This window comes from Tachyglossus aculeatus, chromosome 11 (genome assembly GCF_015852505.1).
Source record: "Tachyglossus aculeatus isolate mTacAcu1 chromosome 11, mTacAcu1.pri, whole genome shotgun sequence".
Taxonomy (NCBI): domain Eukaryota; kingdom Metazoa; phylum Chordata; class Mammalia; order Monotremata; family Tachyglossidae; genus Tachyglossus; species Tachyglossus aculeatus.
Window position 1 is genome coordinate 32,975,889 of NC_052076.1, and position 18,702 is coordinate 32,994,590.

Genomic DNA, 18,702 nt, shown 5'->3' on the forward strand with positions numbered 1-18,702 from the left:
TGTGAACCCGCTGTTGGGTAGGGACCGTCTCTCTATGTTGCCAACTTGTACTTCCCAAGCACTTAGTACAGTGTTCTGCACACAGTAAGCGCTCAGCAAATGCGACTGAATGCTCTATCCACTAAGCCATGCTGCTTTTCATACTGCTCAGAACAGGGCTTTGCACATAATAAGTGCTAAACAAGTACAATAACAATAATAATAATAATAAATAACCCACAGGGGCCGAGGGAGGCGGTGAGACTTTGCCACCAAACCCGACCACCTGAGTCCGGTTAGCAGGGAAGCAGCAGTGCCTCATAGAAGGAGCACTGGCCTGCGAATCAGAGGACCTGGGTTCTAATTCCAGCTCTGCCACTTGTTTGCTGTGTGACCTTGGGCAACTCATTTCACTTCTCTGTCCCTCAGTTACCTCATCTGTAAAATGGGGGTTAAGACTGTGAGCCCCATGTGGGATATGGACTGTGTTCAACTGGAATATCTTATACCCATCTCAGGACTTAGTACAGAGACTGATACATGATGATGGCATTTGTTAAGCACTTACTATGTGCAAAGCACTGTGTTAAGTACTGAGGAGGATATAAGGTGATCTGCCTTCTCCTCTGACTGGCAAAATTATTTCTCCATCCTTATTGACACCGTTGCCCATTGCCCTCACCAGTTGTTTCAGTCGTTTAACTCCCTCCTCAAGCCCCCTGTTCCCCCACCTTCCCATCCCTTGTCCCTAATGACCTGGACACTGGCTTCATTGAGAAAATTGACACTGTCAGGTGTGATCTCTCTAAACTCTCCCCTGCCCCTCCCCAATCCCTCCCCACTCCTGTCACTTCTTCAACTCTCCCAACTTTCCCAGCAGTATCTCTGGAGGGGATCTCCTGTCTTCTCTCAAAATCCACCCCCTCCACCTGTGCATCTGACCCCCTTCCTTAGCACCTTATCAAAAATTTTGTCCCTTCCCTTCTTCCCTCCCTAACTGCTGTCTTCAACTGTTTGCCCTTCAGTGGCTTCTTCCCTACTGCTTTCAAACACACCCATGTCTCCCAATCCCCCCAAAAAACCTCCCTTGACCCCACTGCTCCCTCCAGTTATTTCCCATCTCCCTTCACTCCAAACTCCTTGTGTGAGTTGTCTACACCTGCTGTCTCATGATCCTCTTCAATCCTCTCGGTTCCCTCCAGCCTGGCTACCTTCACTCCACAGAAACTGCCCTCTCAAAGGTCACTAATGATATCTTTCTTGCCAAATTAAATGGCCTCTACTCAATCCTAATCCTCTTCAACCTCTCAGTTGCCTTCAACACTGTCGACCACTCCCTTCTCCTGGAAACAAATTATCCAACCTCGGCTTCACCAACACTGTCATCTCCTCCTATCTCTCTGGCCACTTATTCTCAGTCTCTTCTGCAGGCTCAATCAATCAATCAATCAATCAATCGTATTTATTGAGCGCTTACTGTGTGCAGAGCACTGTACTAAGCACTTGGGAAGTACAAGTTGGCAACATGTAGAGACAGTCCCTACCCAACAGTGGGCTCACAGTCTAGAAGGGGGAGACAGAGAACAAAACCAAACATATTAACAAAATAAAATAAATAGAATAGATATGTACAAGTAAAATAAATAAATAAATAAATAGAGTAATAAATATGTACAAACATATATACTTATATACAGGTGCTGTGGGGAAAGGAAGGAGGTAAGAAGGCTCCTCAACTGCCTCCAACTGCCTAACTATGGGTGTTCCTCAAGGTTCAGTTCTGGGTCCCCTTTTATTCTCCATCTACACCCACTCCCTTGGAGAACTCATTTAATAATAATAATAATAATAATAGCATTTATTAAGCACTTACTATGTGCAAAGCACTGTTCTAAGCACTGGGGAGGTTACAAGGTGATCAGGTTGTCCCACGGGGGGCTCACAGTCTTCATCCCCATTTTACAGATGAGGGAACTGAGGCCGAGAGAAGTTAAGTGACTTGCCCAAAGTCACCCAGCTGACAATTGGCAGAGCTGGGATTTGAACCCATGACCTCTGACTTCAAAGCCCGGGCTCTTTCCACTGATCCACGCTGCCTCTCTCATAGCTATGCTCTCATAGCTTCAACTATGAGAAGCTTCATAGTTCATAGTTCATGAAGCTTCAACTACCACCTTTATGCGGATGATACCCAAATCTACATCTCCAGCCCAGCTCTCTCTCCCTCCCTGCAGTCTCTCATTTCCTCCTGCCTTCAGGACATCTCTACTTGGATGTCTTCCCATTACCTCAAACTTAATATGCCTAAAAAAGAACTCATCTTCCCACCCAAACCTCGTCCTCCCCGTAACTTTCTCATCACTGTAGACGGCACCACCACCCTTCCCGTCTCACAAGTCCATAACCTTGCAGTTATCCTTGACTCCGCTCTCTCATTCAACCCACATATTCAATCTATCACTAAATCCTGTCGGTTCAACCTTCATGACATCTCTAAAATCCATCCTTTCCTCTTCATCCTAACTGCTACTGCGTTAATCCATCACTCATCCTATCCCGCCCTGATTACTCTATCAGCCTCCTCACTGACCTCCCAGCCTCCTGTCTCGCCCCACACCAGTCCGTACTTCGCTTTGCTGCTTGGATCGTTTTTCTACAAAAAAGTTCAGGCCATGTTTCCTTACTCCTCAAGAAACTCCAGTGGTTGCCCATCCACCTCTGCATCAAACAGAAACTCCTCACCATTGGCTTTAAAGAGCTCAATACCCTTGTCCCCTCCTACCTCACCGCTCTATTCTCCTACTACAACCCAGCCGGCACACTCCGCTCCTCTAAATGCTACAACCCTCCACTGTTGGGTAGGGACTGTCTCTATATGTTGCCAACTTGTACTTCCCAAGCACTTAGTACAGTGCTCTGCACACAGTAAGCGCTCAATAAATACGATTGATGATAAGATAAGATAATCTTCTCACCATACTTCGGTCTTGTCTATCTCGCCGACGACTTCTTGCCCACATCCTGCCTCTGACCTGAAATGCAATTACTCTCCCTGTCTTCAAAGCCTTATTGAAGGCACATCTCCTTCAAGAGGACTTCCTCGATTATGCCTTCTTTTCCTTTTCTTCAACTCCCTTCTGCGTCACCCTGGATTGCTCCCTTTATTCATCCCCCTCCCAGCCCCACAGCACTTATGTACATGTCTGTAATTTCTTTATTTATATTAATGTCTGTCTCCTCCTCTAGACTGTAAGCTCACTGTGGGCCGGGAATGTGTCTGTTATATTGTAATATTGTGCTCTCCCAAGAGCTTAGTACAGTGCTCTGCACACAGTAAGTGCTCAATAAATATGATTGACTGACTGACTTGGTTTGCTGTCATCATCATCATCAATCATATTTATTAAGCGCTTACTATGTGCAGAGCACTGTACTAAGCGCTTTTACTGACCCCGAAATTTAAGAGAAGCAGCATGGCCTAGTGTCTAAAGCACGGGCCTGGAATCAGAAGGTCATGGGTCCTAATTCCGGCTCCGCCACTTGTCTGCTGTGTGTTCTTGGGCAAGTCACTTCACTTCTCTGGGCCTCAGTTACCTCATCTGTAAAATGGGGATTAAGACTGTGAGCCCTACGTGGGCAGGGACTGTGTCCAATCTGATTTGCTTATATCCCCCTCCAGTGCTTAATACAGTGCCTAGCACATAGTAAGTGCTTAACAAATACTGCAATTATGATTATTTTTCTTATTACTCTTCAAGGCTCTGTACATACATGGTGAGCACTCAATAAATGCAGTTGATGACAATGATGATCGCCTCCCTCTTCTCTTCCGGCCCATGTTCCCCTGAACCCATGGGGAATTAGCCCCCTCGGATAAGCCAATTTGTACTTCGGATAAGCCAATTTGTTGCCAATTTGTACTTCCCAGGCGCTTAGTACAGTGCTCTGCACATAGTAAGCGCTCAATAAATACGATTGATGATTGATGATAAGCCTCCAGACTGCTTCCAACCCGGATGTAAAGGGCCGTCCAAACCTGTCACCAACTCAAAGCCAGACACCACACCACAAGGTATGTGTATGACCTTGGACAAGTCACTTCAGTCATTCATTCATTCAATCGTATTTACTGAGCGCTTACTGTGTGCAGAGCACTGGACTAAGCGCTTGGGAAGTACAAGTTGGCAACATCTAGAGACGGCCCCTACCCAACAGCGGGCTCACAGACTAGAAGGGGGAGACAGACAACAAAACAGAACATATTAACAAAATAAAATAAATAGAATAAATATGTACAAATAAAATAGAGTAATAAATACGTACAAACTTCACTTCTCTGTGCCTCCGTTTTGACATCTGTAAAATGGGGTTTCAATACTAGTTCTCCCATAGATTGTGAACCCCATGTGAGAGGCGGACTGTTTCTGACCTGCTTGTATTGTATCTACCCCAGCACTTCGAACTGAGGGAGTCAGAGGTCATGGGTTCTAATCCCGGCTCCGCCACTTGTCCGCTGTGTGACCTTAGGCAAGTCACTTAACTCCACTGTGCCTCAGCTACCTCATCTGTAAAATGGGGATTAAGACATGTGGGACAACATGATTACCTTTTATCTATCCCAGCGCTTAGAATAGTGCTTGGCACATAGTAAGAGCCTAACAAATTCCATCATTACTATTAGCCGTGCTTCTTTATACAGAGTAAGCACTTAACCAATTCCCCAATAATGACCATAATAACTTTCATTCATTCATTCATTCAATCGTATTTATTGAGCGCTTACTATGTGCAGAGCACTGTACTAAGCTCTTGGGAAGTACAAGTCGGCAACATATCATCATCATCAATCGTATTTATTGAGCGCTTACTATGTGCAGAACACTGTACTAAGCGCTTGGGAAGTACAAATTGGCAACATATAGAGACAGTCCCTACCCAACAGTGGGCTCACAGTCTAAAAGGGGGAGACAGAGAACAAAACCAAACATACTAACAAAATAAAATGAATAGAATAGATATCTACAAGTAAAATAGAGTAATAAATCATCATCATCAATTGTATTTATCGAGCGCTTACTGTGTGCAGAGCACTGGACTAAGCGCTTGGGAAGTACAAATTGGCAACGTATAGAGACAGTCTTTACCCAACAGTGGGCTCACAGTCTAAAAGGGGGAGACAGAGAACAAAACCAAACATACTAACAAAATAAAATGAATAGAATAGATGTGTACAAGTAAAATAAATAGAGTAATAAATCATCATCATCAATCATATTTATTGAGCGCTTACTGTGTGCAGAGCACTGGACTAAGCGCTTGGGAACATGTAGAGACGGTCCCTACCCGACAACGGGCTCACAGTCTAGAAGGGGGAGACAAACAACAAAACAAAACCTGTAGACAGGTGTACAAAATATGTAGACAGGTGTTGATCCAACATTACTGAATGAATAGGAGGAAGTGACTTACCCAAGATCACGCAGCAGGTAAGGGGTTAGAACCCCAGTCCCCTGATTCCCAGGCCTGTGTTCTTTCCTCTAGGCCACACTGCTACTCTGCGCTCATTCAATCAATCGTATTTATTGAGCGCTTACTGTGTGCAGGGCACTGGACTAAGCGCTTGGGAAGTACAAGTTGGCAACATATAGAGACGGTCCCTACCCAACAGCGGGCTCACAGTCTAGAAGGGGGAGACAGAAAACGGAACAAAACATATTAACAAAATAAAATAAATAGAATAGATATGTACAAGCAAAACAAATAAATAAATAGAGTAATAAATATGTACAAACATATATACGCTCTGCACACAGTAAGTGCTCATTCAATCATTCATTCATTCAATCGTATTTATTGAGCGCTTCCTGTGTGCAGAGCACTGGACTAAGTGCTTGGGAAGTGCAAGTCAGCAACATATAGAGACGGTCCCTACCCAACAGCGGGCTCACAGTCTAGAAGGGGGAGACAGAAAACGGAACAAAACATACTAACAAAATAAAATAAATAGAATAGATATGTACAAGCAAAACAAATAAATAAATAGAGTAATAAATACGTACAAACATATATACACTCTGCACACAGTAAGCGCTCATTCATTCATTCATTCAATCATATTTATTGAGCGCTTACTGTGTGCAGAGCACTGGACTAAGCGCTTGGGAAGTGCAAGTCGGCAACACATAGAGACGGTCCCTACCCAACAGTGGGCTCACAGTCTAGGAGGGGAGACAGAAAACAGAACAAAACATATTAACAAAATAAAATAAATAGAATAGATATGTACAAGCAAAATAAATAAATAAATAGAGTAATAAATACGTACAAACATATATACACTCTGCACACAGTAAGCGCTCATTCATTCATTCAATCATTCATTCAATTGTATTTATTGAGCGTTTACTGTGTGCAGAGCACTGTACTAAGCGCTTGGGAAGTGCAAGTCGGCAACATATAAAGACGGTCCCTCCCCAACAGCTGGCTCCCAGTCTAGAAGGGGGAGACAGAGAACAAAACAAAACATATTAACAAAATAAAATAAATAGAATAAATATGTACAAATAAAATAGAGTAATATATATACATATATACAGGTGCTGTGGGGAGGGGAAGGAGGTAATGATGGAGCTCGTCATCTTGGCCCACTGACAAACCTGCCTGGGGCCTTGACTGGACTCCCCGGGCAGTAAATAATGATGATATTTGTTAAGCGCTTACTATGTGCCAAGCACTGCTCGAAGTGAGGGGTCAGGGCTGGGGGCTGGAACAGCCCTCCTGCAGCTGTCAATCAGACGGGCCTGCCGGCACCTGCACACAGTGCTCTGCAGACAGTAAGCGCTCAATAAATACAATTGACTGATTGACACCAGGACGCCGAGGAAGTCTAACTCTTTTAGACTCTGAGCCCACTCTTTTAGACTGTGAGCCCACTGTTGGGTAGGGGCCGTCTCTATATGTTGCCAACTTGGACTTCCCAAGCGCTTAGTACAGTGCTCTGCACACAGTGAGTGCTCAATAAATACGATTGATTGATTGATTGATTGAGGAAGGATCGAGGGCAGGGGCAAGACGCCGTTATGCGTCTCCACGCACATTCCCTTGCCCTGCTCAATTCTGCACTTTCCTCGGCGAGGGCAGGCTTGGTAATAATGATGGTATTTGTTAAGCGCTTACTATGTGCAAAGCACTGTTCTAAGCACTGGGGGATACAAGGTGATCAGGTTGTCCCATCTGGGGCTCACAGTCTTAATTCCCATTTTACAGATGAGGTAACTGAGGCACAGAGAAGTTAAGTGGCTTGCCCGAGGTCACACAGCTGACAAGTGGTGGAGCTGGGATTCGAACCCATGACCTCTGACTCCCAAACCCGTGCTCTTGCCACTGAGCCACGCTGCTGCGGAGGGTTAAATTGAAAGTCCGCTCCCAAAACAAGGGGTGTTTTCGTGCAGCTTCAGTTGATGAGTCACCAATGCCCTGGAAGGTTTCTGGAGAAAACTCAGCGGCTGCGATCATCCCACTGTTGGGTAGGGACCGTCTCTACATGTTGCCAACTTGTACTTCCCAAGCGCTTAGTAATAATAATAATAATAATAATAATAATAATAATAATAATGGCATTTGTTAAGCGCTTACTACGTGCAAAGCACTGTTCTAAGCGCTGGGGGGGATACAAGGCGATCAGGTTGCTCCACATGTGTCTCACAGTCTTAACACTTAGAGAAGCAGCGTGGCTCAGTGGAATGAGCCCGGGCTTTGGAGTCAGAGGTCATGGGTTTGAATCCCGGCTCCACCACGTGTCTGCTGTGTGACCTTGGGCAAGTCACTTAACTTCTCGGAGCCTCAGTTACCTCATCTGCAAAATGGGGATGATGACTGTGAGCCCCACGTGGGACAACCTGATCACCTTGTATCCCCCCCAGTGCTTAGAACAGTGCTTTGCACATAGTAAGTGCTTAAAAAATGTCATTATTATTATTATTAACCCCCACTTTACAGATGAGGTGACTGAGGCTCAGAGAATTTAGGTGACTTGCCCAAGGTCACACAGCGGACATGTGGCAGAGCCGGGATGCGAACCCATGAACTCTGACTCCAAAGCCCGTGCTCTGTCCACTGAGCCACGCTGCTTCTCTAGTCCAGTGCTCTGCACACAGTAAGCGCTCAATAAATACGATTGATTGATTGATTGATTGATTGATTGATTGATTGATTGACAGGGCGAATGCTTTTACGATAAGGACGGGGTTGAGCCTGTCTCTAATCAGCCCCTGTTTCCTCTCTTCAGATTCTTCTGGAACAATCGCCATTTCTCCCGGCCATTAGAGACTGTGAGTCTTTCTGGATTGTGAGCCCTTCGTTGGGTAGGGACCGTCTCTACAGTCATTCAATCGTATTTATTGAGCGCTTACTGTGTGCAGAGCACTGGACTGAGCCCTTGGGAAGTCCAAGTCGGCAACATATGGAGACGGTCCCTGCCCAACAGTGGGCTCACAGTCTAGAAGATGTTGCCAACTTGGACTTCCCAAGAGCTTAGTACAGTGCTCTGCACACAGTAAGCACTCAATAAATACGATGGATTGATTGCTCTGCACACAGTAAGCGCTCAATCAATACGATTGAATGAATGAATGAATAGAGAAGCAGCGTGGCTCAGTGGAAAGAGCCCAGGCTTGGGAGTCAGTGGTCATGGGTTCGAATCCCGGCTCCACCACAGGTCTGCTGTGTGACCTTGGGCAAGTCATTTAACTTCTCTGAGCCTCAGTTCCCTCATCTGTAAAATGGGGATGAAGACTGTGAGCCCTACGTGGGACAACCTGATCACCTTGTATCCCCCCAGCGCTTAGAACAGTGCTTTGCACGTAGTAAGAGCTTAATAAACGCCATCAGGAACTTAACTTCTCTGAGCCTCAGTTATCCATCTGTAAAATGGGGATGAAGACTGTGAGCCCTACGTGGGACAACCTGATCACCTTGTATCCCCCCAGCACTTAGAACAGTGCTTTGCACATAGTAAGAGCTTAATAAATGCCATCAGGAACTTAACTTCTCTGAGCCTCAGTTCCCTCATCTATAAAATAGGGATTAAGACTGTGAGCCCTACATGAGACAACCTGATCACCTTGTATCCCCCCAGCACTTAGAACAGTGCTTTGCACATAGTAAGCGCTTAATAAATGCCATCAGGAACTTAACTTCTCTGAGCCTCAGTTCCCTCATCTGTAAAATGGGGATTAAGACTGTGAGCCCTACATGAGACCTTGTATCCTCCCAGCGCTTAGAACAGTGCTTTGCACATAATAAGTACTTGTGTCATTATTATTATTATTATTATTATTACCTTAAAAAATAAATATGGAATTTGTTATGCACATATTATGTTCCAGGCACTGTACTAAGCACTGAGGTCAATACAAGCTAATCAGGCTGGACACAGTCCATGTTCCCCATCGGACTTAACCCCCATTTAATAATTATAGTGCTTATGGTATTTGTTAAGCACTTACTGTACTAAGTGCTGAGGTGGATACAGGCAAATCAGGTTGGACACAGTCCCTATACCATGTGGAGCTCACAGTCTCAACCCCCATTTTACAGATGAGTAACTGAGGCACAGAGAAGTGAAATGACTTGCCCAAGGCCACACAGCAGACGAGTGGTGGAGGGGGGATTAGAACACAATGAACTGCTTCAGTGAGAAGCAGCGCGGCTCAGTGGAAAAAGCCCGGGCTTTGGAGTCAGACGTCATGGGTTCAAATCCCGACTCTGCCTCTTGTCAGCTGTGTGACTTTAGGCAAGTCATTTCACTTCTCTGGACCTCAGTTCCCTCATCTGTAAAATGGGGATGAAGACCGTGAGCCCCACGTGGGACAGCCTGATCACCTTGTAACCACCGCTCTGCACATAGTAAGCGCTTAATAAATGCCATCAAAAAAAAAAAATGAACTTCAGGCTCCCAGGCCCAAGCTCTATCCACTATACCACGCTGCTTCTCTGCTTCTTCAGTCATACTGAGAGCTCACCTCCTCCAGGAGGCCTTCCCAGACTGAGCCCCTTCCTTCCTCTCTCCCTCGTCCCCCTCTCCATCCCCCTCATCTTACCATCCCCCTCATCTTACCTCCTTCCCTTCCCCACAGCACCTGTATAAATGTATATATGTTTGTACATATTTATTACTCTATTTATTTATTTATTTTACTTGTACATATCTATTCTATTTATTTTATTTGGTTAGTATGTTTGGTTTTGTTCTCTGTCTCCCCCTTCTAGACTGTGAGCCCACTGTTGGGTAGGGACTGTCTCTATATGTTGCCAACTTGTACTTCCCAAGAGCTTAGTCCAGTGCTCTGCACACAGTAAGCGCTCAATAAATACGATTGATTGATTGATTGATTGATTTACAGATGAGAAAACCGCGGCACAGAGAAGTGAAGTGACGAGCAAGGTCACGCAACCGACGAATGGCCGCGCCGGGATTAGGACCAAATTCTTCCGACTCTCAAACGCGGGCTCTATCCGTTAGGTCACGCTACCCTTTCAAATCTCTCCTCGCCATTTCCTCCCTGTAACTCCTGCATTTCTGAGAGGTTGCATCTGATGACAGAGTGGACCAGCAATTAAAATTCCTCCTTGATAATAATCACTGGGATTGAATGGAAACAAGGAGGGAGTTAGAAGTTAGAACAATAGTTAGAACAATTAGAAGAATAGTTAGAGGTTAGAATAGTTAGAACAATTAGAAGTAGAAGGAAGCCATCAAAAAGAAGGTTTTGTACATAAGCGCAGTGGGGGTGGGGTGGGGTGAGTAGCAGCGAGCTCAGAGAATCTGGACTCAGTGCACTATACTAAACGCTTGTACGCCATAATAATGGCATTTGTTAGGCACTTACTATGTGCCAGGCACTGTTCTAAGCTGTGGGGTAGATACAAGATCATTGGGTTGGCCACCATCCCTTTCCTATGTAGGGCTCACAGTCTTTATACCCATTTTACAGGCAAGGTGATTGAGGCACAGAGAAGTTAAGTGACTTGTCCAAGGTCACACAACAGACAAGTGGCAGAGCCGGAATTAGAATCCGTGCTCTATCCATGCGCTCCATCCTCAGGGAGCTTACACTCTAATGAGTGCCTTACCTCCTTCCCCTCCCCACAGCGCCTGTATATATGTATATATGTTTGTATGTATTTATTACTTTATTTATTTATTTATTTTATTTGTACATATTTATTCTATTTATTTTATTTTGTTAATATGTTTTGATTTGTTCTCTGTCTCCCCCTTCTAGACTGTGAGCCCGCTGTTGGGTAGGGACTGTCTCTATATGTTGCCAACTTGGACTTCCCAAGCGCTCAATCCAGTGCTCTGCACACAGTAAGCGCTCAGTAAATACGATTGATTAATTGATTGATTGATTTACGGATGAGATAACCGCGGCACAGAGAAGTGAAGTGACGAGCAAGGTCACGCAACCGACGAGTGGCCGAGCCGGGATTAGGACCAAATCCTTCCCACTCTTCAGCCCGGGCTCTATCCGTTAGGTCACGCTACCCTTTCAAATCTCTCCTTGCCATTCCCTCCCTGGAACTCCTGCATTTCTGAGAGGTTGCATCTGATGACAGAGTGGACCAACAATTAAAATTCCTCCTTGATAATAATCACTGGGATTGAATGGAAACAAGGAAGGGGTTGAAGAAATCTGAAGGGAAGAAGAAAATCATTGCTAACCTCCCCCAATTCCTCCCCTCCCCAAGTTTCGGGAGAGGAGGCCGCAGATGAACTTTGCTCAAAGCATATCCAAGGTAGGGGGAGAGAAGAGAGGGGAGAAGGGGGGGACGTGCAAAGAGGCAGAATTGTTTTCTCTCCCTGGGTGTTGTGACAAAGTTCAACTCCCTCAGTGCAGGGGGAGGCTTCAGAAAAGTCATGTACTTTTATGATAAAATCATGATAAAATTATGATAAAATCATGATAAAATCGCTGTTGATGCTTCTCTAGACTGTAAGCTCATTGATGATAATGTGATGATGGCATTTATTAAGCACTTACTATGTGCAAAGCACTGTCTTAAGCGTTGGGGAGGTTACAAGATGATCAGGTTGTCCATACTTATTACTCTATTTATTTATTTATTTTACTTGTACATATCTATTCTATTTATTTTATTTTGTTAGTATGTTTGGTTTTGTTCTCTGTCTCCCCCTTTTAGACCGTGAGCCCACTGTTGGGTAGGGACTGTCTCTATATGTTTCCAACTTGTACTTCCCAAGCGCTTAGTACAGTGCTCTGCACACAGTAAGCGCTCAATAAATACGATTGATGATGATGATGATGATGAGATTGTCCCACAGGGGGCTCACAGTCTTAATCCCCATTTTACAGATGAGGGAACTGAGGCCCAGAGAAGTGAAGTGACTTGCCAAAGTCACCCAGCTGACAATTGACAGAGCAGGGATTTGAACCCATGACCTCTGACTCCAAAGCCCATGCTCTTTCCACTGAAGCACGCTGCTTCTCTACCACTTGTCTGCTGTGGGACCTTGGGCAAGCCACTTCACTTCTCTGGGCCTCAGTTACCTCATCTGCAAAATGGGGATTGAGACCGTGAACCCCACATGGGACAGGGCCTTTATCCAACCTGATTGGCTTGTATTCATTCATTTATTCATTCAATCGTATTTATTGAGCGCTTACTGTGTGCAGAGCACTGGACTAAGCGCTTGGGAAGTCCAAGTTGGCAACATATGGAGACGGTCCCTACCCAACAGCGGGCTCACAGTATAGAAGGAGGAGACAGACAACAAAACAAAGGATATTAACCAAATAAAATAAGTAGAACAAGTATGTACAAGTAAAATAAATACATAAATAGAGTAATAAATCCGTACAAACATATATACATATATACAGGTGCTGTGGGGAGGGGAAGGAGGTAAGGCGGGGGAGGGATGGGGAGGGGGAGGAGGGGGAGAGGAGGGAGGGGGCTCAGTGTGGGAAGGCCTCCTGGAGGAGATGAGCTCTCAGTAGGGCTTTGAAGGGAGGAAGAGAGCTAGCTTGGTGGATGTGTGGAGGGAGGCCATTCAGGGCCAGGGGAAGGACGTGGGCTGGGGGTCGACGGCGGCACAGGCGAGAACGAGGCCCAGTGAGGAGGTGAGCGGCAGAGGAGCGGAGGGTGTGGGCTGGGCTGGAGAAGGAGAGAAGGGAGGTGAGGCAGGAGGGGGTTAGGTGATGGACAGCCTTGAAGCCGAGGGTGAGGAGTTTTGGCCCGATGCCTAGGTTGATTGGTAGCCACTGGAGATCTTTGAGGAGGGGAGTAACATGCCCAGAGCGTGTCTGCACAGAGACAATCTGGGCAGCGGCGTGAAGTATGGATTGAAGTGGAGAGAGACAGGAGGATGGGAGATCGGAGAGGAGGCTGTGCAGTAATCCAGTCAGGATAGGATGAGAGATTGAATGAGCAGGGTAGAGGTTTGGGTGGAGAGGAAAGGGCGGATCTTGGCAATGTTGCGGAGGTGAGACCGGCAGGTTTTAGTGATGGATTGGATGTGAGGGGTTGTAACCATCCAACGCTTAGCGCAGTGCCTGGCACATAGTAAGTGCTTAACAAATACCATCCAGTTCCTTCCAGTCAGTGCTCAGGAAAAGGCTTGGCATACCCCAAAAGGTGCCCCTCCTACTTCCTGGCTGCAGGGTCCACCTGGCGCAACAGATGCAAACACAAACACCCTGTGAGGTGTATATATATATATATATACATATATATATGTTTGTACATATTTAGTACTCTATTTATTTTACTTGTACATACCTATTCTATTTATTTTATTTAGGTAGTATGTTTGGTTTTGTTCTCTGTCTCCCCCTTTTAGACTGTGAGCCCACTGTTGGGTAGGGACTGTCTCTAGGTGTTGCCAACTTGTACTTCCCAAGCGCTTAGTCCAGTGCTCTGCACACCATAAGTGCTCAATAAATATGATTGATTGATTGATTGATTGATTGTGAGGTGCCAAGCGAAAGCAGCCAGTACCCATTCCCTGGGGTGTCCACCCTAGCCCTCTCTGCTGAAGGCCAGGAGGAGCCAGAAACAGCTGCAATTTGCTACAACCAAGGTTGGGGCCCCTTTTTTAAGGTATTTTTTACTATTTTACTAATATTTTTACCATTTCTTAGTGTATGTCTGTTGAGTGCCTATGGAGTGTAGTACAATCAGTCAAGCAATAATATTTTTTGAGCACTTTCTGCAGGCAGAGCACTGCACTAAGCACTTGGGAGAATAAAATACAATAGAGAAGGGGGACATAATCCTTACCTTCAAGGAATTTACAATCTGGCACGGGAGACAGGTATTAAATCAATTAGAAGTAGAAGGAAGCAATCAAATATAAGGTTTTGTACATAAGCGCAGTGGGGGTGAGGGTGGGGTGAGTAGCAGTGAGCTCAGAGAATCTGGACTCAGTGCACTATACTAAACGCTTTTACGGCATAATAATGACATTTGTTAAGCACTTACTATGTGCCAGGCACTGTCCTAAGCTGTGGGGTAGATACAAGATCATTGGGTTGGCCACAGTCCCTTTCCTATGTAGGGCTCACAGTCTTAATACCCATTTTACAGGCAAGGCGACTGAGGCACAGAGAAGTTAAGTGACTTGTCCAAGGTCACACAACAGACAAGTGGCAGAGCCGGAATTAGAATCCGTGACCTATCCAATCAATCAATCAATCAATCGCATTTATTGAGCGCTTACTATGTGCAGAGCACTGTACTAAGCGCTTGGGAAGTACAAGTTGGCAACATAGAGAGACAGTCCCTACCCAACAGTGGGCTCACAGTCTAAAAGGGGGAGACAGAGAACAAAACCAAACATGCTAACAAAATAAAATAAATCCATTCATTCATTCAATCATATTTATTGAGCGCTTACTGTGTGCAGAGCACTGTACTAAGCGCTTGGGAAGTCCAAGTTGGCAACAAACATAAACGCTGCAGCAGCTTTCCAAAGGTCTATGGAGGGAGGCAGAATGACCGGGACTGAATTAGGGCATCTCTGCAGGCCGGGAATCTTTCTTCTTGGCACGTTCTTCAACTCCAATCCCGGATTTCGGAAAATGGGCTCACGCTTACTGCTCGCAGCCTCCTCGTTTTGGATGAACACTGTGGGAGGGAGAGACTTTCGTCTCCTGAAAAGCCCCGGGGAGCTTCCTTAATTATAGGTGAGAGGCTCCTTGTTCTCATTAAGCAGCCAGGAGAAAGGCTCCCAAGTTTAAACCTTAATTTCCTCCCAGGGGACGCTGATTTGCCCGTCCCAAACCACTCAGGAGCTGTTGTGATGGGTGATGGGAGAGGTTGGGAAGAGCGGTGAAGGTTTTAGGCCCTGACGGAGTGGGGGGTAGGGACATCGAGGCAGGAAACAAGCTGGAGGAGGGTCTCGAATGGCCTAGTAGCTAGAGCATGGGCCTGGGAATCACAGGACCTGAGTTCTAATCCCACTCTGCTAACTGCCTGCTGTAACCTTGAGCGAGTCACTTAATTTCTCTGTAATAATAATAATGATGATGGCATTTGTTAAGCTCTTACTATGTGCAAAGCACTGTTCTAAGTGCTGGGGGGGATACAAGGTGATCAGGTTGTCCCGCGTGGGGCTCACAGTCATCATCCCCATTTTACAGATGAGGTCACTGAGGCTCCGAGAAGTGAAGTGACTCGCCCAAGGTCACACAGCAGACATAATGATAATAATAATAATAATAATAATGGCATTTGTTAAGTGCTTACTATGTGCAAAGCACTGTTCTAAGCACTGGGGGGATGCAAGGTGATCAGGTTGTCCCGTGTGGGGCTCACAGTCATCATCCCCATTTTACAGATGAGGTCACTGAGGCTCCGAGAAGTTAAGTGACTCGCCCAAGGTCACACAGCAGACATAATGATAATAATAATAATAATGGCATTAGTTAAGCGCTTACTATGTGCAAAGCACTGTTCTAAGCGCTGGGGGGAATACAAGGTGATCAGATTGTCCCGCGTGGGGCTCACAGTCATCATCCCCATTTTACAGATGAGGTCACTGAGGCTCCGAGAAGTTAAGTGACTCGCCCAAGTTCACACAGCAGACATAATGATGATAATAATAATAATAATAATGGCATTTGTTAAGCGCTTACTATGTGCCAAGCACTGTTCTAAGCACTGGGGGGATGCAAGGTGATCAGGTTGTCCTGAGTGGGGCTCACAGTCATCATCCCCATTTTACAGATGAGGTCACTGAGGCTCCGAGAAGTTAAGTGACTCGCCCAAGGTCACACAGCAGACATAATAATAATAATAATGGCATTTGTTAAGCGCTTACTATGTGCAAAGCGCTGTTCTAAGCGCTGGGGGGGATACAAGGTGATCAGGTTGTCCCGCGAGGGGCTCACAGTCATCATCCCCATTTTACAGATGAGGTAACTGAGGCTCCGAGAAGTTAAGTGACTCGCCCAAGGTCACACAACAGACATGTGACAGAGCCAGGATTCGAACCCATGACCTCTGACTCCAAAGCCCGGGCTCTTTCCACTGAGCCACGCTGCTCCTCTGTACCTCATTTGACCTCATCTATAAAATGGGGGATTAAGACCATAAGCCCCAAGTGGGACATGGATTTTGTCCAACCTGATGGGCTGGTATCTGCCCCAGCGCTTAGTACAGCGCCTGGCACAGAGTAAGCACTTAACACTCATTCATTCATTCAATCGTATTTATGGAGCGCTTACTGTGTGCAGAGCACTGTACTGAGCGCTTGGGAAGTCCAAGTTGGCAACATCTAGAGACGGTCCCTACCCAACAGTGGGCTCGCAGTCTAGAAGGGGGGAGACAGAGAACAAAACAAAACATATTAACAAAATAAAATAAATAGAATAAACATGCACAAATTAAATAAATAAATTAAACAAATAATTATATTTATAATTATAAATTAATAATAATAATACTACATAATTAAATAAATAAATAGAGTAATAAATACGTACAAATACCATAAAACAAACAAACAAAAAGGAAACTGGCTGAGACCACTGAAGGTTATCTCATCTAATCAATCAATAGTATTTACCGAGCGCCTGTGTGCAGAGCTCTGCACGAAGCACTTGGGAGAGTGTACTATGAGTCACTTAACTTCTCTGTGCCTCAGTTCCCTCATCTGTAAAATGGGGATTAAGACTTTGAGTCCTACATGGGACAACCTGATCACCTTGTATCTACCCCAGTGTTTAGAACAGTGCTTGGCACAGCGTAAGCACTTAACAAATACCATCATTATTATGAGAAGCAGCATGGCTTAGTAGAAACAGCATGGACTTGGGAGTAAAAGGTCATGGGTTCGAATCCCGGTTCTGCCACTTAATAATAATGTTGGTATTTGTTAAGTACTTATGATGTGCCAAGCACTGTTCTACACACTGGGATAGATACAAGGTTATTAGGTTGTCCCACTTGGGGCTTACAGTCTTGATCCCCGTTTAAGCGCTTAGTACAGTGCTCTGCACACAGTAAGCGCTCAATAAATACGATTGATTGATTTACAGAGGAGGTAACTGAGGCCCAGAGAAGTGAAGTGACTTGCCCAAAGTCACCCAGCTGACAAGTGGCGGAGTCGAGATTAGAACCCATGACCTCTGACTCCCAAGCCCGGGCCCTTTCCACTAAGCCACGCTGCTTCTCACAACTTGTCAGCTACATCATCATCAATCGTATTTATTGAGCGCTTACTATGTGCAGAGCACTGTACTAAGCGCTTAGTACTAAGCTACATGACTTCGGGCAAGTCACTTAACCTCTCTGTGCCTCAGTTACCTCATCTGTAAAATGGAAACTACGACTGTGAGCCCCACGGGGGACAACCTGATCACCTTGCATCTAACCCAGCGCTTAGAACAGTGCTGGCACATAGTAAGCGCTTAACAAATACCATCATTACTAGTAGTAGTAGTAGTAGACTTGATTTCTTCCTTCAGGGAGTTTACAGTCTAAGGAGAAGCTTTCAATCTATTCATTCATTCATTCAATTGTATTTATTGAGTGCTTACTGTGTGCAGAGCACTGGACTAAGCGCTTGGGAAGTACAAGTTGGTAACATCTAGAGACGGTATTCAGTGCATGTGGAACTCCTCATTTTACATCCAATCCCCTGACTTTGGGCAATGTCATCATCATCATCAATCGTATTTATTGAGCGCTTACTATGTGCAGAGCACTGTACTAAGCGCTTAATGTCATCTCCGAACCACCCCGGACAAACCTGTGAGGAAGGGGATTTGTGAGGAGGGCAGCGTGGCTCAGTGGAAAGAGCCCGGGCTTGGGAGTCAGAGTTCATTCATTCCTTCATTCAATCGTATTTATTGAGCGCTTACTGTGTGCAGAGCACTGTACTAAGCGCTTGGGAAGTACAAATTGGCAACACATCGAGACGGTCCCTACCCAACAGTGGGCTCACAGTCTAGAAGGGGGAGACAGAGAACAAAACAAAACATATTAACAGAATAAAATACATACAATAAATATGTACAAGTAAAATAAATAAATAAATAGAGTAATAAATCCGTACAAACCTATGGACATATATACAGGTGCTGTGGGGAAGGGAAGGAGGTAAGGCCGGGGGGATGGAGAGGGGGATGCAGAGAAAGATGCAGAGTTCACTTGGGACAGGCTTTGGAGTCAGAGGTCATGGGTTCAAATCCCCGC